Source organism: Dendrobates tinctorius, unplaced genomic scaffold (genome assembly GCF_039654945.1).
Source record: "Dendrobates tinctorius isolate UK_male_01 unplaced genomic scaffold, ASM3965494v1 ptg000001l, whole genome shotgun sequence".
NCBI lineage: Eukaryota > Metazoa > Chordata > Amphibia > Anura > Dendrobatidae > Dendrobates > Dendrobates tinctorius.
In genome coordinates, this window is record NW_027361669.1 from 18,924,048 (window position 1) to 18,949,118 (window position 25,071).

At 49.0% G+C, this 25,071-nt stretch overlaps 1 protein-coding gene across 3 annotated transcripts in view; it reads right to left on the reverse strand.

Moving 5' to 3' along the window:
* P4HA2 (prolyl 4-hydroxylase subunit alpha 2) overlaps window positions 1–9,546 on the reverse strand; it is a 146,074-nt gene extending 136,528 nt beyond the window's left edge. Inside the window, exon 1 of one of the 3 annotated variants that reach the window (XM_073569882.1) lies at window positions 9,352–9,546. The gene's annotated coding sequence lies outside the window, so the exon portion shown is untranslated. The remainder of the gene's footprint in view (window positions 1–9,351) is intronic. The other 2 variants (XM_073569928.1, XM_073570004.1) reach the window with 2 other exon arrangements.
* Window positions 9,547–25,071: the final 15,525 nt, after the last annotated feature.

Genomic DNA, 25,071 nt, shown 5'->3' on the forward strand with positions numbered 1-25,071 from the left:
CTCCATAATTTTTCCCCTATGCTTGGTTAAAAAACCATTACCATTGTAACCATTGCTGACTACCACATTTTTTGTTCTTGATTTCTTGTAGTGTTTCTTAAAGCCAGAAAGTTGCCATTTGAATTGACTTTAGTTTTGTGCCATGTCTGTGATCTGCTTTTTTTTACAAAATTAAACAACTGAATGAACATCCTCCAAGGCCGGTGATTACATAATTTTTGCCAGGGGTTGTACATGGAAGAACATGGGCTGCGCATCATACATGGAGGAACATGGGCTGCGCATCATACATGGAGGAACATGGGCTGCGCATCATACATGGAGGAACACGGGCTGCGCATCATACATGGAGGAACACGGGCTGCGCATCATACATGGAGGAACACGGGCTGCGCATCATACATGGAGGAACACGGGCTGCGCATCATACATGGAGGAACACGGGCTGCGCAATATACATGGAGGAACATGGGCTGCGCAATATACATGGAGGAACATGGGCTGCGCAATATACATGGAGGAACATGGGCTGCGCAATATACATGGAGGAACATGGGCTGCGCATCATACATGGAGGAACATGGGCTGCGCATCATACATGGAGGAACATGGGCTGCGCATCATACATGGAGGAACATGGGCTGCGCATCATACATGGAGGAACATGGGCTGCGCATCATACATGGAGGAACATGGGCTGCGCATCATACATGGAGGAACATGGGCTGCGCATCATACATGGAGGAACATGGGCTGCGCATCATACATGGAGGAACATGGGCTGCGCATCATACATGGAGGAACATGGGCTGCGCATCATACATGGAGGAACATGGGCTGCGCAATATACATGGAGGAACATGGGCTGCGCAATATACATGGAGGAACATGGGCTGCGCATCACACATGGAGGAACATGGGCTGCGCATCACACATGGAGGAACATGGGCTGCGCATCACACATGGAGGAACATGGGCTGCGCATCACACATGGAGGAACATGGGCTGCGCATCACACATGGAGGAACATGGGCTGCGCATCACACATGGAGGAACATGGGCTGCGCATCACACATGGAGGAACATGGGCTGCGCATCACACATGGAGGAACATGGGCTGCGCATCACACATGGAGGAACATGGGCTGCGCATCACACATGGAGGAACATGGGCTGCGCATTACACATGGAGGAACATGGGCAGCGCATTACACATGGAGGAACATGGGCTGCGCATTACACATGGAGGAACATGGGCTGCGCATTACACATGGAGGAACATGGGCTGCGCATTACACATGGAGGAACATGGGCTGCGCATTACACATGGAGGAACATGGGCTGCGCATTACACATGGAGGAACATGGGCTGCGCATTACACATGGAGGAACATGGGCTGTGCATTACACATGGAGGAACATGGGCTGTGCATTACACATGGATGTGCATTATGCTACATGGAGGAACGTGGACGACTATGGGCTGTTCATTACACTACATGAGGACTATAGGATGCATTCTACTATATGTATGGTATTGTAGAATTTACAATAGATATCACTCATGTAATGTAAGAAGTGAAAACTTTGGCATTGTACTATTCCTATATTTCTCTGTATCTGTGCGGCATGAATCGTGCTATGTGTTACAGGGGCCCACTGAGACTCTTTTGCCCGGGGCCCACGAAAACCTGGAGCTGGCGCTGCATGTTGTGTTTTAAAGAAAATGTTTAAACTGTAAAAACACATGGATTCCAAAAAAATAAATAAGCCACACAATTTCCGCCGATTGTGGAGTGTGTCACAATGCCCTATAAACTGTCGAATAATCTGGCAGAAAATTTTTGCAGCAAAGCCAATGGTAAACAGGAAAAAGCGCAACATTTCCTCAAAATACACTATGGGCTGTCCTCCATAACTACCAACGAATTAAGGTGCCCTGATTGCAACAAGCAGGTTGTGATCATGTACTGACAGCGCAGTAACAGTCATTTTTATACCAGAGACTTCTATTTCTACAATCAGAAAAATTTTCCATTGCTAGCATTAAGGGGAATCTGTCACCCTATTTTACGCCTACCAGCTGCGGCCACCACCATCAGGGGCTTATCTACAGCATTCTGTAATGCTGTAGATAAGCCCCCGATGTAACCTGAAAGATAAGAAAAACACGTTAGATTATACTCACCGGAGGCGGTCTGGTCCAGCACCTCCCATCTTCATGAGATGACGTCCTCTTCCTTGCTTCTGTTGCGGCTTCTGCGCGGGCGTACTGACTTGACCTGTTGAGGGCAGAGTACTGCAGTGCGCAGGTGCTGGACCTCTCTGACCTTTCACGGCACCTGCGCACTGCAGTACTCTGATCTGCCCTCAATAGGGCTGATAAAGTACACCTGTGCAGAAGCCACGGCAGAAGTAAGAAGAGGATGGCATCTGTAGAAGATGGGTGGCGCCAGACCGGACCGCGACACCTATCGGACTGGAACGGACCGCCCCCCCGGTGAGTATAATCTAACTCGTTTTTCTTATCTTTCAGGGTACATTGGGGGCTTATCTCCAGCATTGCAGAATGCTGTAGATAAGCCCCTGATGGCGGTGGCCGCAGCTTATAGGGCTAAAACTAGGTGACAGATTCCTTTTAAAGGGGTTATCCTTAGGATAGGGGATAACGTCCTGATCAATGGGGTCAGACCACTGGGACCTCCACCGATTTCAAAGGAAAAACCAAACTACGTGGCCAAAATCGTCACGTAACCTAAATAGTATTCTTCAAAGTTAAAATTTGTGCTTAATATCAATTCAGCAAAATTGGAACAAAATGTCATCCACTTTGCTGCTGCTTGAGTACGCTGCGGAAATTCCATGTGCAAATCCAAGGCATTCCCCTATGGCAATGTATAAGAAGTGGGTTTTCCAGACAGTCCGTCATGTAGCACAGTGGCAGCATTGTGAAGGGTTTCATGAAATCTCATTCACACACACTAGGGAAAAATCCACAGTGGATAATAACCGGAGCAACGCAAAGGGTGAAATGGCCAGCAAATCCAGAGTCTGCAGTAGCTGGGGGTATAACCTTAAGGATTGTTCACACGTAGCTGCTTATATGAGTTTTTCAAGCATCAAAAGGAAGAGAAAAAAAAAAAAAAACAGCACATAACAGTAACATGGGAATGCCCACAACATGCTTTTCCCCATGAGCAGTCTGACTTTTGGTGCGCATTCAATACGTTTTGTCAATTTGCTCAGCGGTTTTTCTCATTGACATCAAAATGGCTTGGCACCAAAAATATAGATTAAAACCGCACCAAAAGGATTAATAACTTCAGCTGCGGTTTTCTGTTGGAAACTTGAGTTAAGGCCCCATCACAAGTTTTGTGACACAACAGCGATCTCACCAGCGAGATCGCTGTGTGTGTCAGCGATCAGCGACCGGCCCCCTGCCGGTATCGCTGATCGCTGCAGGAAAGGCGAGGACTTTTTTTTGGTCGCTGGTCTCCCGCCGGCCAGCACGCATCGCTGCGTGTGACAGGCGGGAGACCAGCGATCTGCTGGTAATTAATGTACACATCGGGTATCCAAGGGACGTGCGTCCCTTGGATACCCGATGTGTACGTTAGTTACCAGCTCCCTGCATCAGCGTGCTGGTAACTAACGAACACAGCGATGCCAGGCGCTCGGCGTCGCTGTGCTGATCGCTGGTGAAGCTGTCTGTTTGACAGCTCACCTGCGATCACATAGCGATTCACCAGCGATCCTGACACGCTGCTATCGTTGTCAGGATCGCTGGTGAGTCGCTGTGTGTGACTCCAGCCTTATTTCATGCAGAACAAAAACCACAAAGCAACGTGTGAACATCCCCCTGTAGTAAGTCCACACAAGTTAAAGCTGCTGCAGATTTCACCAGTGATTTGTGCAGAAATAATAGTGCGTGAAACAGCTTACGCGATGACGTCATGTCATCACGTCAGCTGTGTACCGCCGGAGAGTCAGTGCATCAGACAGCAGCACGCCTGGGAAAGGAACCGAGGTGAGTATGTGGTGATTTTTTTTTTTCAGGTGTATGAATATGGGGATTCTATGGGAGGTGGACATGAAGCACAGGGGAGGCTATGGGAGGCCGTGTGGGGCCCCGTGCCGCACACAGGGAGGCCGTGTGGGGCCCCGTGCCGCACACAGGGAGGCCGTGTGGGGCCCCGTGCCGCACACAGGGAGGCCGTGTGGGGCCCCGTGCCGTATATAGGGAGGCCGTGTGGGGCCTCGTGCCGCACACAGGGAGGCCGTGTGGGGCCTCGTGCCGCACAAAGGGAGGCCGTGTGGGGCCTCGTGCCGTATATAGGGAGGCCGTGTGAGGCTCCTGCCGTATATAGGGAGGCCGTGTGAGGCTCCTGCCGTATATAGGGAGGCCGTGTGAGGCTCCTGCCGTATATAGGGAGGCCGTGTGAGGCTCCTGCCGTATATAGGGAGGCCGTGTGAGGCTCCTGCCGTATATAGGGAGGCCGTGTGAGGCTCCTGCCGTATATAGGGAGGCCGTGTGAGGCTCCTGCCGTATATAGGGAGGCCGTGTGAGGCTCCTGCCGTATATAGGGAGGCCGTGTGAGGCTCATGCCGTATATAGGGAGGCCGTGTGAGGCTCATGCCGTATATAGGGAGGCCGTGTGAGGCTCATGCCGTATATAGGGAGGCCGTGTGAGGCTCATGCCGTATATAGGGAGGCCGTGTGAGGCTCATGCCGTATATAGGGAGGCCGTGTGAGGCTCATGCCGTATATAGGGAGGCCGTGTGAGGCTCATGCCGTATATAGGGAGGCCGTGTGAGGCTCATGCCGTATATAGGGAGGCCGTGTGAGGCTCATGCCGTATATAGGGAGGCCGTGTGAGGCTCATGCCGTATATAGGGAGGCCGTGTGAGGCTCATGCCGTATATAGGGAGGCTGTGTGAGGCTCATGCCGTATATAGGGAGGCTGTGTGAGGCTCATGCCGTATATAGGGAGGCTGTGTGAGGCTCATGCCGTATATAGGGAGGCTGTGTGAGGCTCATGCCGTATATAGGGAGGCTGTGTGAGGCTCATGCCGTATATAGGGAGGCTGTGAGAGGCTCATGCCGTATATAGGGAGGCTGTGTGAGGCTCATGCCGTATATAGGGAGGCTGTGTGAGGCTCATGCCGTATATAGGGAGGCTGTGTGAGGCTCATGCCGTATATAGGGAGGCTGTGTGAGGCTCATGCCGTATATAGGGAGGCTGTGTGAGGCTCATGCCGTATATAGGGAGGCTGTGTGAGGCTCATGCCGTATATAGGGAGGCTGTGTGAGGCTCATGCCGTATATAGGGAGGCTGTGTGAGGCTCATGCCGTATATAGGGAGGCTGTGTGAGGCTCATGCCGTATATAGGGAGGCTGTGTGAGGCTCATGCCGTATATAGGGAGGCTGTGTGAGGCTCATGCCGTATATAGGGAGGCTGTGTGAGGCTCATGCCGTATATAGGGAGGCTGTGTGAGGCTCATGCCGTATATAGGGAGGCTGTGTGAGGCTCATGCCGTATATAGGGAGGCTGTGTGAGGCTCATGCCGTATATAGGGAGGCTGTGTGAGGCTCATGCTGTATATAGGGAGGCTGTGTGAGGCTCATGCTGTATATAGGGAGGCTGTGTGAGGCTCATGCTGTATATAGGGAGGCTGTGTGAGGCTCATGATGCATATAGGGAGGCTGTGTGAGGCTCATGATGCATATAGGGAGGCTGTGTGAGGCTCATGCTGTATATAGGGAGGCTGTGTGAGGCTCATGATGCATATAGGGAGGCTGTGTGAGGCTCGTGCTGTATATAAGGGGCTGAAGATATATAGAGGGTGTTAGCATATTTAATTCTGCTCAATATTAAGTGATACAACTAATATTAATAAATTAATATTGAGTAGAATTAATTTCAAGCTTTTGGTTCGGCCCTCCACAATAGTCATGGTCTCTCATGTGGCCCCTCGGGACAATTCATTGCCCACCCCTATAGTAGGGCATGATTACAATAAGTTTTTTACTACAAGGCTACAAATAAGCTTCCTATTGATGTCAATGAGAAAACACATCTGGTGCCAGACAGAAAAAGAGGCAATCTGTCAATTCTGGAGGCTTTTCTGCTTGAGAAAAAATGCTCCAAATTAGAATACTGAGGCAACTGATGGCAAAAGAGCCACAGACAAAAAACAACAAAATATAGAAAAAAAATAAATAAATTGCAATACTGCAGGATTTTTGCCACAATTCCTCAGCAAAATCAAAGCAGAAAAAGTGACAAGAGTTCTTTATACCTGCAATTGAAAAAGCCCGAGAAATAAATGTTTCCCCATTCAAAAGAAGCTCGCTGCAAGCTGACAAGAGATTTTCTATTTTACCAACATTTTGCCCCAAGATCTGCTCCACAATCCTCGGCTGATTATTCTAGGCGCACATGCCCTGCTGCTCGGGATTTGGCTGCGGATCCTCAGCACAAGCGACATTTTATCATTCTAGAGCTCTGTTTCTTTTAGCAGAGAATCCTCACAGCAGCACATCCACAGGATTCCTCAGCAGATCACACCCTGTGGACCCTAGAATATGCTGCGGACACACAGACATGGGCAGAAGGTGGTGACTATTCGAGTGAGATTGCCTATGAACAGCATTCCAGGTCCTATGCAATAAGTTGTGTCATCACATAGTCGGCTCTGCCCTGCTGCCCCTGAGGCTTCAGTCGCCACAGAGGTACTGCACCTTCTCCTAAGGTGTAGTGCCCCACCATCCAGGTAGGCTGGGAACTCCTGACCACACTCCACACCTGCATTCCACACACAGGATAGTTCAGTGGGGCCACCTAACAGCTTCAGGCTGGGGGGTATGCAGAGCACCCCTCGTGGAACCCTGCTTCGTAACACGAGATGTGCTGGGAGGCGGGTGGAGTGAGATGATATAAAAGAGTGGGAAGAGTGAGAGTTGTTGGTTAGAGGAGAGAGAAGAGAGAAGATGGGTGTCTGAAGGACGTGCTGCAGCAGGTCCCAGTGATCTGGGCTGCTCGCACGAGAAAGACCAGAGAAAGAGACTGATAAGATTGATAAGCTAACCTTCCATGAGAGAGATAGAACAGATCGGAACGAAGGAGAATAGAAGGACGGAGGGAAGCTGGTTGAGAAAGAGAGAGAACCCTTCCAGTCCAGAGAGTGCAAAGGCCGGGGCCCGGTCCCCGAGGTTGATTGGATCTTTATGTCCGGCAACAGACACCGGAGGAGTAGTGAGCCGCTAACTCCTTGCTCCCATCATAGACTTGGGACACAACAGCAACTGAATAAAGAGCCGGGACACAGTGAGGAGTCCCCGAAGCAGACTACAGCTGTCTGTCATACAAGTAAAGACTAGGAACACCTAGAGAGAGGCATTCCAGGGTAACTAAGTAGTGGAGTGCTTCACACCTAAAGGCGCATTGGAAGAGTCGTTCAGTAAGGTACATGTTGGCGGAGTGTGGAAGGGAGAACCCTATCTGGCCTGGAGGTTGGCTGGAGCCCTGGCCTGGAGAACACAGTACGGAGGCAGGCCTGTGTGTGAACTGCAAACAGTGAGTAAAGCTTTGGAACCGCATACTCTGGTGTCCTCCAGTTATTCCTGCACCACTACACCTGGGTACCAGCCTCCATACCATTCTGCACCTCTCCTCATCCATTGCACCAACACTGCCCTGGGACTACAGCTCCACCTGTGGGGAGCTATACCATCTCTGCTGCACCACACCATCAGTCCCAGCGGATCTGTATGCAGCGTTGGCTCAACATCTTACTTGCCAAACACCACGGGTGGCATCACGAACTATTCATATAAACTCTAACACCATTAACATCACCGCCATTGATATTGGGCGCCCAGGGCCACGGACCGGGTCACCGCTGCTTTGACACATTCCTGCCTGACACCGGCCCGGTACCGAGTACCCCGCTGCCCTGGGTGTGCGAGGGCGACCCACTGCCCCATCACACAGTCGTCTCTGCCCCATCACACACTCGGCTCTGCCGTGCCGTCCCATCACACAGTCGGCTCTGCAGCCCCGTCACACAGTCGGCTCTGCCGTGCCGTCCCATCACACAGTCGGCTCTGCCGTGCCGTCCCATCACACAGTCGGCTCTGCCGTCCCATCACGCACTCGGCTCTGCTGTCCCATCACGCACTCGGCTCTGCTGTCCCATCACACAGTCGGCTCTGCCGTGCCGTCCCATCACACAGTCGGCTCTGCCGTCCCATCACACACTCGGCTCTGCTGCCCATCACACACTCGGCTCTGCTGTCCCATCACACAGTCGGCTCTGCTGTCCCATCACACAGTCGGCTCTGCTGTCCCATCACACAGTCGGCTCTGCTGTCCCATCACACAGTCGGCTCTGCTGTCCCATCACACAGTCGGCTCTGCTGTCCCATCACACAGTCGGCTCTGCTGTCCCATCACACAGTCGGCTCTGCTGTCCCATCACACAGTCGGCTCTGCTGTCCCATCACACAGTCGGCTCTGCACTCCCATCACACAGTCGGCTCTGCTGTCCCATCACACAGTCGGCTCTGCAGTCCCATCACACAGTCGGCTCTGCAGTCCCATCACACAGTCGGCTCTGCAGTCCCATCACACAGTCGGCTCTGCCGTCCCATCACAAAGTCGGCTCTGCCGCCCCATCACACAGTCGGCTCTGCCGTCCCATCACACAGTCGGCTCTGCAGTCCCATCACACAGTCGGCTCTGCAGTCCCATCACACAGTCGGCTCTGCAGTCCCATCACACAGTCGGCTCTGCCGTCCCATCACAAAGTCGGCTCTGCCGCCCCATCACACAGTCGGCTCTGCCGTCCCATCACACAGTCGGCTCTGCAGTCCCATCACACAGTCGGCTCTGCAGTCCCATCACACAGTCGGCTCTGCAGTCCCATCACACAGTCGGCTCTGCAGTCCCATCACACAGTCGGCTCTGCAGTCCCATCACACAGTCGGCTCTGCAGTCCCATCAGTCGGCTCTGCAGTCCCATCACACAGTCGGCTCTGCTGCCCATCACACAGTCGGCTCTGCCGTCCCATCACACACTCGGCTCTGCCGTCCCATCACACAGTCGGCTCTGCCGTCCCATCACACAGTCGGCTCTGCAGTCCAATCACACAGTCGGCACTGCTGCCTATCACACAGTCGGCTCTGCTGTCCCATCACACAGTCGGCTCTGCTGCCCCATCACACAGTCAGCTCTGCTGTCCCAGCATGTAGAGTGCGCTCACACCACTATAAAGTGCAGCATTCCAGCAGAGGCCACTGTGCCCCTGGAGATCAGTAGTACAAGTCCCGTGCACTGTCCCCGCTTACCGCAGGATACACAGGTCCCTCAGTGACAGGCAGCTCCGTCCTCTCAGCCCGGGGGGCGGTGTGTGTACTATGGCTGGCCGTGTACAGTGTACAGGACATTCCTCCTAGGACCCGGAGCCCGCCCCAGTCACGTGTCATCCGGCCCCGCCCCCTTTAGTGTAGGCCGTGCAGGGGCTCACGCTGCCCCTGAAGAGGAGTGCGAATGTGTCGCAGCTGTGTGGTGCTGGGGGCCATGTGGATGTAATGCCGCTGCCGCCGCATGGAGGCGTCACCCCCGCACCCCGTACATCCCATGGTTGGGCTCATTCACACGTCAGGGATTTATCATCAGTGTTTGTATCAAAACCAGGAGTGCGATATACAGAGCAAAACAATACAGATATTGACACCTGTTCTGGAGACGCTCCTGGTTTTGGCATACAAATACTGAGGAAAAATCAGTGATGTCTGAATGAGCCCTTAGACGCGTCTAGTTTCCATCCTTGTACATGACACAATACATACAGATGACTGGTATGAAGTAATGGGGGCCATTCCCATGATTGCATATAATCACCTGCAGGCGGTTACATGGTTAATAGGATTGGAAAAACACTAATGTCCATCAAGTCAAGAGGGATGAGAAAAGGCACAAATACAGTGCATGATCCTGTCTGACCCAAAAGGTAATCTTTCCCTCCTAATCCCAATTATCGATCCACTGGACAAGACAATGGAAGTCGTCCTCACATGGAGATTGAACGATCACATTGACAACACCATAGACCGATCAATTATCGACTATCCTCTCTGAGATACACCGACCACTTATCGGCTGCCCTCTCTGAGATACACTGAACACTTATCGGCTACCCTCTCTGAGATACACTGAACACTTATCGGCTGCCCTCTCTGAGATACACTGATCACTTATCAGCTGCCCTCTCTGAGATACACCGACCACTTATAGGCTGCCCTCTCTGAGATACACCGACCACTTATCGGCTGCCCTCTCTGAGATACACCGACCACTTATCGGCTGCCCTCTCTGAGATACACCGATCACTTATCGTCTACCCTCTCTGAGATACACTGATCACTTATCAGCTGCCCTCTCTGAGATACACCGACCACTTATCGGCTGCCCTCTCTGAGATACACTGAACACTTATCGGCTGCCCTCTCTGAGATACACTGATCACTTATCAGCTGCCCTCTCTGAGATACACCGACCACTTATAGGCTGCCCTCTCTGAGATACACCGACCACTTATCGGCTGCCCTCTCTGAGATACACCGACCACTTATCGGCTGCCCTCTCTGAGATACACTGAACACTTATCGGCTACCCTCTCTGAGATACACTGATCACTTATCAGCTGCCCTCTCTGAGATACACCGACCACTTATCGGTTGCCCTCTCTGAGATACACCGACCACTTATCGGTTGCCCTCTCTGAGATACACCCACCACTTATCGGCTGCCCTCTCTGAGATACACCGATCACTTATCGTCTACCCTCTCTGAGATACACCGATCACTTATCGTCTACCCTCTCTGAGATACACCGATCACTTATCAGCTGCCCTCTCTGAGATACACCGACCACTTATCGGCTGCCCTCTCTGAGATACACCGACCACTTATCGGCTGCCCTCTCTGAGATACACCGATCACTTATCGTCTACCCTCTCTGAGATACACCGATCACTTATCGGCTGCCCTCTCTGAGATACACCGACCACTTATCGGCTGCCCTCTCTGAGATACACCGGCCACTTATCGGCTGCCCTCTTTGAGATACACCGATCACTTATCATCTACCCTCTCTGAGATACACCGATCACTTATCGGTTGCCCTCTCTGAGATACACCGACCACTTATCGGCTGCCCTCTCTGAGATACACCGACCACTTATCGGCTGCCCTCTCTGAGATACACCGATCACTTATCGGCTGCCCTCTCTGAGATACACCGATCACTTATCGGCTGCCCTCTCTGAGATACACCGATCACTTATCGGCTGCCCTCTCTGAGATACACCGACCACTTATAGGCTGCTCTCTCTGAGATACACCGATCACTTATCGGCTGCCCTCTCTGAGATACACCGATCACTTATCGGCTGCCCTCTCTGAGATACACCGATCACTTATCGGCTGCCCTCTCTGAGATACACCGATCACTTATCGGCTGCCCTCTGAGATACACTGATCACTTATCGGCTGCCCTCTCTGAGATACACCGATCACTTATCGGCTGCCCTCTCTGAGATACACCGACCACTTATCGGCTGCCCTCTCTGAGATACACCGATCACTTATCGGCTGCCCTCTCTGAGATACACCGATCACTTATCGGCTGCCCTCTCTGAGATACACCGATCACTTATCGGCTGCCCTCTCTGAGATACACCGATCACTTATCGGCTGCCCTCTCTGAGATACACAGATCACTTATCGGCTACCCTCTCTGAGATACACCGATCACTTATCGGCTACCCTCTCTGAGATACACCGATCACTTATCGGCTACCATCTCTGAGATACACCGATCACTTATCGGCTGCCTTCTCTGAGATACACCGACCACTTATCGGCTGCCCTCTCTGAGATACACTGATCACTTATCGGCTGCCCTCTCTGAGATACACCGACCACTTATCGGCTGCCCTCTCTGAGATACACCGATCACTTATCGGCTGCCCTCTCTGAGATACACTGATCACTTATCGGCTACCCTCTCTGAGATACACTGATCACTTATCGACTACCCTCTCTGAGATACACTGATCACTTATCGGTCACTGTTATGAACGGGTCGCCGAGAAGGAAATAAAAAACCACACAAGCTAAGTCTCAGAAAACCAAAGAGGTTGGTAACTATGCAGACTGCAGACCCCTGATCCTAACACGCAACTAGCAGCAGTCGTGGAGCGTTCCTACGGTGGTCCTAGACGCCTCGTCACAACCGGAGAGCTAAATAAGCCTAAAGCAGGAAAAGAGGAAAACTAACTGCCCCAGAGCAGACCCCAAAGGAAAGACAGCCCCCCACATGTATTGATGGTGAAACAAGATGAAAATACAAACAAAGGCAGGAAAATAGGCTGAGCAAACGATGGGGCCCGACTAACTAGAAAGGACAGGAAAGGAAAGACACTTTCTGCAATCTGCCAAAAACCCTACCAAAATGTCCAACACAACTGATAGCAAAATTAACCCTGAAGTCACTAGACTTTTCCCACTATATCATCACTCTGAAATATTCTGAGACAGAGCAAAAAGAGGCCAATCTAATAAGGGACAAAAAAAAAAAGGCAATTTGGCTAATACAGATAAATAAGAGTGGAAATTCAGCACAGCCCAGCCGGGCTGGCTGACCACACAAAAACTGAATTGACCAACAAGAGCAAGTGTGAACATTAGCAAAAACAAACTTAACTTGAGAAGACGGGAACAGAGCTGAGTCCAAGAGCTGAGAAGCAGACTGAATCACCAGCACCAGGATAGGGCGTCTGCTGTCTCATATCCAGTCTGATACTCCAGAGATCCAATCGTTATCTTCCTCACCAGGTGGCAGATCACTACCAATTAAACCCAGGCAGCACTCCATCAGCCGTTGAAATGTTCCTGGAGCAGTGCAGAGCCTAAATGGCATATAATTGAACTCACAGAGATCCATTGGAGTGGTAAATGCTGTTTTCTCCTTGTCTGCCTCTGCCACGGGAACCTGCCAATACCCACTAGTGAGATCTAAGGTGGAAAAGTAATTAGCAGTTTTAAGTGCAGCCAATGATTCCTCAATTCTAGGTAATGGGTAGGCATCTTTATGTGTAATGCTGTTAATTTTCCTGTAATCAACACACATTCTCATGGTACCATCCTTTTTCTTTACAAACACTATTGGAGCTGCCCAGGGGCTACAACTGTCTCTGATGACCTCTGCCTACATCATCTCTCTCAACATACTCTTAGCACACTGGTATTGTGTTGGGGGTATAGGTCTGTACCTCTCCTTTATGGATGGATGGTCTCCAGTGGGGATATGATGTTGAACCCCTTTTGCCTGCCCAAAATCTAGTGGGTGTTTGCTGAATACACGCTCATACTCTTGTGTCACTCTGTAAACCCCATTTTTCTGGTATGAAGGTGTAGAGTCAGTTCCCACCTGCAGTTGCTGGCACCACTCCTCCGGCTGCTTCACAGAGCCATTGTCCTCCACCTGATCGGATGAGACCAAGGGCTCTGCTGCCTGCAAAGAGTTGTTATTGACAGTGAGCAGCTTGGCAACTGTGGCGTACCTAGGTATCGTGGCCTCCTCTTCCCCACAATTCAAAAGGCGTACAGATACTCTCCCTTTTCGTACATCAACCACCCTTCAGGCTGTCAGGACAGTGGGCCTGCTCTCGGAGTATACTGGTTCTACCAACGCCTGGTAATCTCTCCCTCTAAGACCTATAGCTGTCCGACACCAAACCAACATTTCACATCTGGGGGGTATTGCAATAGGAAAAGCATCACTCACTCTGACACTGCCAATTTCTCCACCAGAGAGTTCTACCTGTTGTCTTTGCATCAGGGCTCTGATCTCCTTCTGCAGGACTTGTTGTTCACTGGAACCAGCAGTCTCAGCCACCTGTTGCAACAAGACAATAACCTTGGACAGACAGTTTTCAATTACATTTGTACCAAGAGTCATCATGGGATTACATTCACGTCAATCAATATCAACAACTATTGGACCTTGAGACTTTAGCTCTACCCGCCCCACTTTAACAGTAATTTCTTTACATCCTATCTGCGGCAAAGACTGACCATTACTGGCAACTACTGTCAGTTCATCAGTTGGGCCACGGGTAAGCTCTGTATCAGCCCAATACCTCTTGTACAGAATGTACGGCATCGTGGTCACCTGGGAGCCAGTGTCCAACAAAGCGTTCATGGGGATACCGTCAATCACCACAGTAAGGATTGGTCTCCCTCCCACATACTTGGCTCTCCAGTTCTTTGGGCCTGGGGATCCTATTCCTGTGGGTTGGCCCTCTGCCCCAGGGGTTGCTCGTTTAAAGGACAATATCTGGCAAGATGACCGGCCTTGTAGCAGCGATGACAGATGGGACGTCCGTCCTGGTCATAGCGATCGTTGTTCCTCCCTCGAAGTGGTGGGGCTCTCCTCCTCCGGAGCCACGGGACATCCTCTGGACTGGAAGCAAGCTGGATCTTTTCCTTGGAGGACACCTGCAGGGACTGCACCGTCTTGGTAAGTGCAGCCATCCCTTTGGTCAACTCCTGGACCTGAAGACGCAGCTCCTCAGTTGGATCTTTATCCAGAGTCTGTGCATCAGCCCCCACAGGGATGGAAGGGAAAGATGTTGCTTCCTGATGGTAGGTGATCGCTGGGCGCCTAGGGGGCGCTGGAAGGCTGTCAGTGGATTCCTGTAGTACGCGAATAGCCCTGTCCTTAAAATCAGCAAAGTCCAGATCAGGGTTTTGCACGGTTATGATACGCAACTGTCCTCTGTGAGTACTGGATAGGAGTCCTTCAATGAACTGCTCCTTTAACAGTTTATCTTCCTCCTTCACACTGTCAGGATCAACTTGCTTAACTGCTCGCAGCGTCTCCTGCAGGTTCAGAGCATAGTCCCTGATACTGTCCTGCGCCTTCTGTTTACAGCCAAAGACCCTCATCTTGATTTCAGCGGCAGTACGGGTGTCAAAGGTGCTTCTCAGCTTGGCCAGGATCTTTGCAACAGTCTCTTAATCAGTGTCCTGCCAGGCTTTCACTTCTCTCTGCACTGCACCCGTTAGCTGTCCAATCAGGATATTCACTTTCTGGCTTTCAGACAGAGGGTATACTTTAAACAAACTGCACAGTCTCTCTTTAAATTCACTCAGGGTATGCGACTCACCCGAGTACTGCGGTAGCCAGGCCGCTCCCGGTATGTAGGGCATGGACAGCGGCATTATGGAGACCACTGCGGCAAGCGCTTCTCCTTGCGGTGCTGCGGGGTTGGCAGCGGCGTCCGCCGCTGCATTGGCTTGTGGCGCGGACATTCTCTTTCTCCCCCCTCTAGTTAACGTTAGCCAGGGTCGGGGGTTGTGCGAGCTCGCCGGCGGCCGTTTCGCAGGCCCGATGCTCCAGGCTGTAGGCCTCAGCTCCTCCTCCTCTCGCGCGCTGTCCTCTCTTCCCGCGCGGCATTTCACTTTTTCGCGCTCTGTGGCAGGCGCCGCCCACGAAGGCCCGCCTCTTTCTTCCCGCACGTGCCAAGCAGCGCGGTAATGGCGGCTATTGGCGCCAATTTCACAAACACAGTCTATGGCACACAGGACCCGGGGGTACCGGGCTCCGTAATCCTGTTCGTGACGCCAAGTTGGGTCGCCCTCCCAGGGCTGTGGGGTACTCGGTACCGGGCTGGTGTCAGGGGAATGTGTCACAGCAGCGGTGACCCCGGTCTGTGGCCCTGGCCGCCCAAGTAATGGGGGAATGTAGTTAATGGAATGGAATAGTTTGTGACGCCACCTGTGGTGTTCGGCAAGGAAGGTGTTAAGCCGACGCTGCAAGCAGATCCGCTGGGACTGATGGTAGGGTGCAGAAAGGATGTAAAAGCTCCCCACAGGTGAAGCTATAGTCCCAGGGCAGTGTAGAGGTGGTTGGCACAGGAATGTAGCAGTGCCGTAAGAGTAGGAAGCAGACAAGACACAGCGGGGTGCAATTTCTGTACCTTTACTTGATAACTGCAGTCCAGGGTCCTGATTACAGATGCTAACGGAGCAGGCTAGCCTGGAAGCAACTCAGGGATTCTCTCTCAGCAGACGGGCTGTGCAGTCTCCTTCCTAGCGCTTGCTTGAATGCAGTACTCCAAGTACTGAGTTACACTGAAGTTCCTCATGTCAGATGTTCCCAAGAACCTTACTTGCACGGCAGACAGCTGTAGCCTATCTCAGGGGCTCCTTTCTCCTGAGTCCCGGCTCTCTATCCAAGCTGCTGTTGTGCCTCAAGTTTCAGATGGGAGTAGGGCATTTACAGCCTCCTACTCCTCTGGTATCTGTTGTAGGACCGTTAGTATCTGTACAACCGTGGAGACCAGGCTTCAGATCATGCGCTCTCACTGTGAGGGAGCTCTCCTTTTCCAGCTCAACCTCCAGCTTCTCTCTCCACGTCTGCACACTTCACACTCCGCAGGCTAACTGACCACTCCTTCCTCTTGGCCCTCAGAGAGCACTCCTCCCCTTAATCCCGGTTCAGAGCTCCCCCTGCTGGCCTGGAGTGGAACTGTGTTGCATGTATGGATTGACTGCGAGAGAGACCCATCATTGCCTCCATTCCTGGCATTACCCTCCCCTGGAGGAAGGCAAAGCCACTGTGGCGACCATACTCCTGGGGGCGCCACAGATTTATATGTAAAATTTTTGACATACTGTGGTTGGATCCCTCTTAATTAATCTTACTATTGTTGGTGCCCTCCGCATCCCTCTAGACTTTTTCCATATGACTGTCGCTGATATATGATGTAACTTATGATGAATGTTATGGATTCTGCTTGCTGTCATTAGCCCTATTGCCTGATTACACATCGGCTGGTTGCCCTGAGGATATTTTGTCCAGCCTATATGGCGATTATTTGGCATTTGTAACAGCCCTTGTGTCGGCATATTTTACAAACTATCGTGGCTAATGTGGAATACAGGTGCAGCCATTTTTTTTTTCACCCCCACCTGCCTTCTTAATATTGGTGTCTATTTGTCATCTGCAACTTTGCTGGTTATTTATGTATATTGCCTGTGCCCGCATTTAATAAAGGATTTTGATATTTTTATACTACTTGGATTCGTTTGCTCCCTTTTTTTTTTCCTAAATTTGTATGTGGTAAATCATGTATTTTCTTTGCAGGTACCTTCCAGTGCGGAAGAGCAGGAGCAGTCGAGTGGAAATGAATCTTCCCAGGGTCATCAGCCTCAAGTTTATGAGGAGGAAAGACCGGCTGTAAGTAGTCTTTTCATTATCAGAGTTGTAATTGAATTAGTTTTCAGTTTTACTTACAAATTATTTTTTTTTTATTTGATCTATAGGATCCACAACGTGAAGAAGACAAACCAGAGATTGATAACGACCAACTCATTCAATCTGAGCAAGAGCGAGCAGCGTTGTGGGACCCCTGTGATTGTAATCATTCTGACTCAGCAGTGATTCGACGACTCTGGGAAGACGTGGCAAGATCGCTGTTGTCTGACTGGGACCGTGCCACGCCACATGCCAGAATGGATTTTCGTAAGTATTGCAATGTGGTCTGACGTGGCAGTGAACCTGTTAATGTAGGTGCATTGTTTTACGATTAATGTTTTCCTTTTTTTCCCCTTTCACAGTGAACAGAATAAAAGTCCGTTGGCATTTGATGCAGGATCGCTTCAATAAGGACTTGAGAGAGGAGAGTCGGGTTCAAAGTGGTGCTGCACCAACGCTCAGAAAATATAAATATAATCATCTGCTTTCGTTTCTGAGGCCTGTGTTTGGTCAGCGAACTTGAATATCTTTTGTGTTGTCTTACTAGTATATAAACAATATAATTTTTGTTGCTAATGTTTTTCATTTATTTTCCAAACAGAACCTGGAGCAGCACAACACAACCTGGATTGTCCTCAGTTGGAGTGGCCCCTCATCGACCAGCCAACGAACAAACCCAATCCCAATCATCCACCAGTGATGGAGCAACCAGGCTGGCTTCACAGGCTGGGGAACAGACAGCTGGCCCATCTGGCTTTCTTCTCTCCCAGCTCTATGCCACTGGTTTTGCTGGGTCTTCTTGTCAGCGGCAGAGGGTCTGGGAGAGGCCAGTCATGCCCGAGTTTCTTCACTCAGGCTTGATTTTCCAGGATGGGATGAAGGCGGTTTTAGAAAGACTGGATAGTGGGTTCACTCAAGTGAACACACTTTTCCAGGAAGTCCACAGAGGCCTTGACCACCTGGAAGCCGACCTTCAGAGACCGGTGCAACATTTTTTTTTCATAAATAGAGCGGTGCGTGTAGGAAAACCTACTGCCTGATCTCCAGCTGAACGTGATGCCAGCCTACCAGACTGCTTATAGCCAGGCATTGCAGCAGTCCTGATAGCAGCAGGCACAAACTTCGTTTCCTGCAGGTCAACAAGGGCCAGCACAGCAGCAGTGGCAGAATCCTCCAGAAAATTAAAAACCTGCATTAATGAACATCTCTACGATATTTCTAATATTCTAGGTGGTAATCGAAATGTGTCCTCAGTGGCCAAACATTTTATTGATACTCATTCACGCAGTCTTGAATCTTTGAGAATAACAGGTTTGGAACAGATCAGAAAGCCATTGCGGGGTGGAGACATCAGGAGAATTCTGCTCAATTGTGAAGCTTACTGGATCTTCAATTTAGGAACTAGGTTTCCAGACAGACTAAACAAAAGAAATGAGATAATGTTTCATTATTGATCAAAGCACTCTTTTTATATATGTTATAATTGCAATATAATTTTGTTGTTTCTATGTATAATTGTTATAATGTTTTTTAAATTTTTTGTAAAAGATGTTTATGTGTAACAGGACCTTTTGATCACATGATATAATTGTACAATCTGATTGGTGTTTGATACCTTTTTAAACCCAGTGATTTGTATGGTATTTACCTTTGATAAAGACCGCAGCAGCGGTCGAAACGCGACGCTTGTCCTCACGTGCTATGTGATGTCTGAGAAGCTGTTCATGTTTTTAACACGGATGAAATAAATATCACAATTTACGCATAGTGGAGCTGGAACTATTTTTGCCTTTTTTTCCAGAATCCTCCAGCACCTTTCCAAACATCTCAAGGAATTGGATACCCGTCTGCTCAACAAGTGATGACAGCGCAAGTGACCTATCCACCACCACCACCGCTGGACATTAGGACTGTTCCTACAGTACCCAGCTACACCACGCAGCCAAGTGTAGCAGCCATGCAGCCTTTAACTTCCACCACGCAGCTGAGTGCAGAAGCCATGCAGCCTTCAACTTCCACCAGGCAGCCGAGTGCAACACCCCAGGAACAGGGAAAAACAAAACGCAGAGGAACCAGCAAAATGGCCAGGAAAAGGAAAGTTGGGAAGAAACATTACCCACCACCTCCACCCTCACCTCCCAATGTGTCTCTGTTTCCAAGTCTGTCCCCACCTTCCCTTGGTTCTCTCCCTTACAATGCGTCAATCCCTTCTAATTTGTATTCCACTCCTAATGTGTCCTCTTCCCCCAATTTTACATCTGCTGCCAATATATCTGACCCAATCCTCAAATTAACTGCCACTTTCCCTTTAACAACTTCACCAACCACTCCTAGCCAGTTATCACAGCCAGACATCCCCCCAGGTCCACAATATCACACCATTGGGCAGACCCTGAAAGTAAACCTCATATTTTTTTTAATTTATTTATGTTAAAAACAATGTTTAATTTATTTTTGTTAATAAAAATTCATTTTTTTTTCACAATCCATGTCTCCCTGTGTTTTCTTTATCTCTTTATTTAAATATGTGTTTATTGTTGAGTGAAGTAATAACAGGTGTTACAGTCAAGGTGTTTAGTATTAATGTTACAGTCAAGGTGTTATTATTAAGGTCAGCAAACATTACTGGTACATTTTTCTCATTAGCGGCTTAAACCATTTTGTCTTGCCACGTCCAATATCTGAAACAAAGTAGGCAGCAAAATTATCCCTCATTTGGGCAACTTCCACTGTAGTCCTCAGAGGGTGATCATGGTAATCCTGCAATGAGCTAGTAACAGGTTCCTCAAGTTCTAAGTGGTGTCGCATTTCCACGAGGATGTAATTGTGCAGAACAATACATACTTTCACAACCTCACCAATTGTCTACATTTTTAGATTGATGGCTGTTCCCAAAATGCACCATTTAGATACCAGCAATCCAAAGGCACACTCCACCGTTCTTCGTGCCCTTGTCAGTGACTAGTTCTAAATCCTTTTGGTGTGATTCAAGTCCCGAATTGAGAATGGTTTTATGAGGTTGGCATACATTTGAAACGCTTCATCCTCAACCACAACAAACGGCATTGGAGGTCCTTCAGTGTTTGGAAGAGGTCATGGCTGTGGAAAATTGAAATTATTCCCATACAAATGTTTGCCCATGTCAGAGTTTTTGAAAGTCTGTGAGTTGTTTCCTCGTCCAAATGAGCCAACGTCCACAGCGACAAATTGACAGTCAGCATCTGCAATCACCATGAGAACAATCTCATTTTTTTGTTTCCAGTGAAATATAGTGTCTTCATTTAGATCCTCAATGAATGTCACACTGTTACTCACCGTAACTTTGTCTGTTTCGGGATCTAGGATTCTATATCCATTGCAATTTTCACTATATCCAACAATGATTATTACCTTATTTCCTGCTAGGACTGCACATTCATCATCTTTGAATTTTACAGTAAGTCCTTTAGCTGTTAGACGTTTTACAGATACCAGTCCTCCTTCTAATCCTGGAACATATAACACATCCTGTACAAGTATTTTTGAATCATGCCCAAACTTGTTAGAACACTTTAGCATTCCTTGTCCAACACTTTTTGCAGTTATTTTGCTTCCATCTGCAAGATAAATGGCTTCCTTCTTATTTAAATCAAGTTCAGTAAATACATTTTTATTACTTGCCATGTGACTTGTTGCTCCTGAGTCAATAAAACATCCCAATGATGATTTCTTATCAGTTACTTTAAATGAGCCATTCCAATTATTTTCACATGAATCAGAAATTGTTTTTCACCTTCTGTGTATTCTCGTTATGGTGTAATTTCTGTTGTTCTGCTTTCCATATAGTACAGTCTTTCTTTAAATGTTCTTTTTTTCTTACATCTAAAACATTCTCTTGTCTCTTTATTATAGGGTATTTTTGATACTGTAGCTTTAAGAGCATTACCATTATCCTTTTTAGTAGAAGAATCATTTGTTTTTTTCTTTCCTTCTTTGATATTCATCTATGAGTCTGGTCTTCACAAACTCTAATGTAATGTCTGTTTCAGGTCTTGTCTCTAGTGCATTTATTAAAGCAGTATATGAATCCGGTAAACTGCACAATAATATTGCTGTTAAATGGCTTTCCTTAATATCTTCACCAATTGATCTCAGCTGTGATATCACTTCCATAATAGAGAATATATTGTCTGTTCTTAGTCTCATACTGTAAAGCTTTCTTAGCAGAAATAACTTGTGATTTAAGCTGGGTCTTTCATGTAGCTTTCTTAGTACTTCCCACATTCCCTTTGCTGTATCCTCATTACTTATGTGAATTAATTGAGTATCATCCACTAATAGGCTGATAGTAGCTCTTGCTTGTCTATTTTTTCTATCCCATGTTTGATTATCTTCATCAGGTCTATCTGTAGTGACTACTTCCCATAAATCATCTTTAGACAATAAAATTTCTAGTTTGAACTTCCATAACTGATAGTTCTCATTATTCAGCTTAGCTACTGTAAGTTTTATCTCTGTGCTACTCATCATCTTTAACTTGTCTCACTTGTTTGGAGAGAATTGTACTGAAGAATTATTCTGCATTCGCCAGGGTCTTGCTGAGAGTTCTGGTGTCCTGGGTGTCTGGGGTTGTCGGTGCCTGTGCCTGGTATCCTCGGTGCTTGGGATCCTCGGTGCCTGGGATCTTCGGTGCCTGGGCCCATAACCTGTTGCACAGCTTCTGGATACCCACAGTTGCATTAGAAACTTCACAGAGCAGATTACATGGGAAAACAAGCTTTTACTTCTCAGATCATGAGGTAAAGGAAAAAATGCACAGTCATTCAGTGCTGCACCAGGAAGAAGTAAAACAAAACTGAAAGTACAAGAGAGACCTTTTATTTTACAATAGATTAAGCAAGGAAACTTTACACAACAACTCCATCTATTGTCAGATCAGCATAAAGTCCTCCTTCACATAAACAAAGAAGTCCACAACTGTTGCATATACCAATAAGAAATACATTTGTGCATCCTGGTGTCCTTAAAGGTGATTCCAGGGTGCACTGTCTCCATCAAAATATCAAAGGTGGCAAGGCTCATGTGACAATATTGGTAAAACTTGTCTGGATGGGTCCGCAGAGATGCATAGAAATGGTGTAAATGGCCTTTAGTGAGGCGTTGCCTCAAAAGCGGATGGATTCACATTCATTTCCTCCTCCTCAGATCCACAATCACTGGGTATGGTGCCCAAAGTGGCGTGGCATGACAAAACCCAGTTGTAAAGCAGCCGCTCAGCTGTGTTGAAATTAAGTCTGACATTTTTCACACAAAGCAGAAATACCCCAACACAAGCACGGCAAGAAAATGGTCAGATTGGAGGCTGCCACCTGTTGTAGAGGCAATAAATAGGGCTGCTGATTATGATTTAAATTATTTTCAGGCCTCAAAACCATTGAATGTTCATTTTGCAAGGTTACGAGAAAAAAACGCAATAAAGATGCCATATGGATATCACACGGATGCTTACATGTGCAAAAATCGTATCCTCGCATTGCCAACGGATGACATACAGATCACTGTTCAGGGAAAATTTCTGCGTTTTTCAACCGTAAAAAAGGACCGTATATTTATACATTGTGTGTGACTCCGGCCTTAGTCATGTACCAACAAGCTGCTCTCCCTAATCTTCTCAATGTTCAGTGAAAACCTGAGGGAAGCAGGAAGAGAAGCTTCTAGTCACAGAACCATAAGTATGAAAGTCACATATGAGTGAAGTGTCCATGTGATGATTACTGGAATCTGCAGAGCTGAATCCTGACATTGCAGGCGTCTGAATTCTCACAACGAATGCACAGCACACTTTTAGGATTTTCCCTTGCCGGTGGCAAGAGTGGACAGTCATGTCAGCACAAGCATGTGATTTGTATACTTCTGGCCATATTTCAACTAGACGTGCCCCGCCTCGCTCTGTTCCTTTTCTACTGAGTGAGGCCACACATGTCTAGTCAGCATGTGACCGTATGTATGTAAATCGCTGGCATGAGAGAATCCTGTCTGCCCGCAGTGCGCACTGTGAGAATTCAGAAGTCTGCAGTCACATAGAATGACTGCATATGTGGCGCCCCTGAGGCTCAGACGCCACAGAGGTACTGCACCTTCTCCTAAGGTGTGGTGCCCCGGTGCCCCACCATCCAGGTAAGTTGGAGGCTCCTGACCATGCTCCAACACGCGCACCCCACACAATAGAGTAGTTTAGCAAAACCACATTGCGGCTCCTTGCTTAGAGAGAGGCAGAGCACCTTTGGTGGTTCCCTGCTTGGAACACTAAACGTGCTGGGAGGTGGGTGGAGTTGATAATACATATAAAAGAGCGGGACAGTTCCAGGATTGAGTTTCAGTTCAGTTGAGTTCAGAGGTTGAGTAGGAGAGGAAGCCACTCGGAGAGGAGTGGAGATCCCTGGAAAAGGGATGGAGGAAGGAGTGCTGCAGCTGCCTCAGTGACCTGAGCCAGCTGGAACGGGAAAGGAAAGAAGGAGAAGGACATTGAACCGAAGCCTGAGCTTCCATAGAAGGGAAAAGACAAGTTTGGAACGTAGGAGTAAAAGGGAACATAGAGGACGTGAGATAGAGGAAGAACCCTGCCTAGAAGTTCTAAGTGCAAGGCCGGGGCCCGGTCCCCGAGGTTGTATGGACACTAATGGTTCTGCAGCAGACACCGGTGGAGTAGTGGGCTGTAAATGCACTACTCCCATCTAAGACTTGAGGGCACAACAGCAACATGGATAGAGAGCCGGGACTTAGGAGTAGAGTCCCCAAAACAGGCTACAGCTGTCTGCCGTGCAAGTAGAGTTCTTGGGAACATCTGTCAGGAGGAACTCCAGTGTAACACAGTACAAGGAGATCTTCACACTTAAAGGCGCTATAGAGGAGACGTTCAGAAAAGGCACATAAGTTGGCGGAATGTGGAAGGGAGCATTCTATCTTGCCTGGGGGTTGACTGAGTCCCTGACGCGGCACAGAAGTGGGCACTACAGACTGTGAGTAAAGCTTTGGAACTACATGCCCTGGTGTCCTCCATTCCTTCCTGTGTCCGTCCGCTTGGCACTGCTACATCCCCTGCGCCAAACACTACAACATCTAAGTGTCTCCATATCTACACTGCCCTGGGACAACAGCCCTGCCTGTGGAGGGCTATAACATCATTGCTGCACCACACCATCTGTCCCAGAGGATCTGTCTGCAGCGTCGGCTTAACACCTCCCTTGCCGAACACCACAGGTGGCGTCTCGAACTATTCATTTAACTGCATTTCACCATTCACTTCTTCCTATTACTTGGGCGCCCAGGGCCACGGTCCGGGTCACCGCTGCTGTGAGACATCCCACTGATACCAGCCCGGTACTGAGTACCCCGCAGCCCTGGGAAGGCGACCCAACTTGGCGCCCGAACAGGGATGACGAGACCCGATGCCATCGGGTTCTGTGCGCCTAAGATTTGTTGGACTTAAAACTTTTGAGAATGTGCAGAAGACCCAATTTAATAGACTGTGAAATGAACATTAAAAATGGCCATTGGCGTGGAGAAGAAGCGCGTGACGAGATGGGAGGTCCTAGGAAAAGACCGCGAAAAGTCTTGGGCCTCCCCTGCCTGAATTACTATGTGACAGCAACATGGCCCACCCCCCGAGGGGTTCGTATACTGGCTTGGTATGGAGGCGCAGGAAGAAGACGCCGCCCCAAGAAGGAGGGGCAGAAGCCAGTGGCGGGAAAGGGGCCGA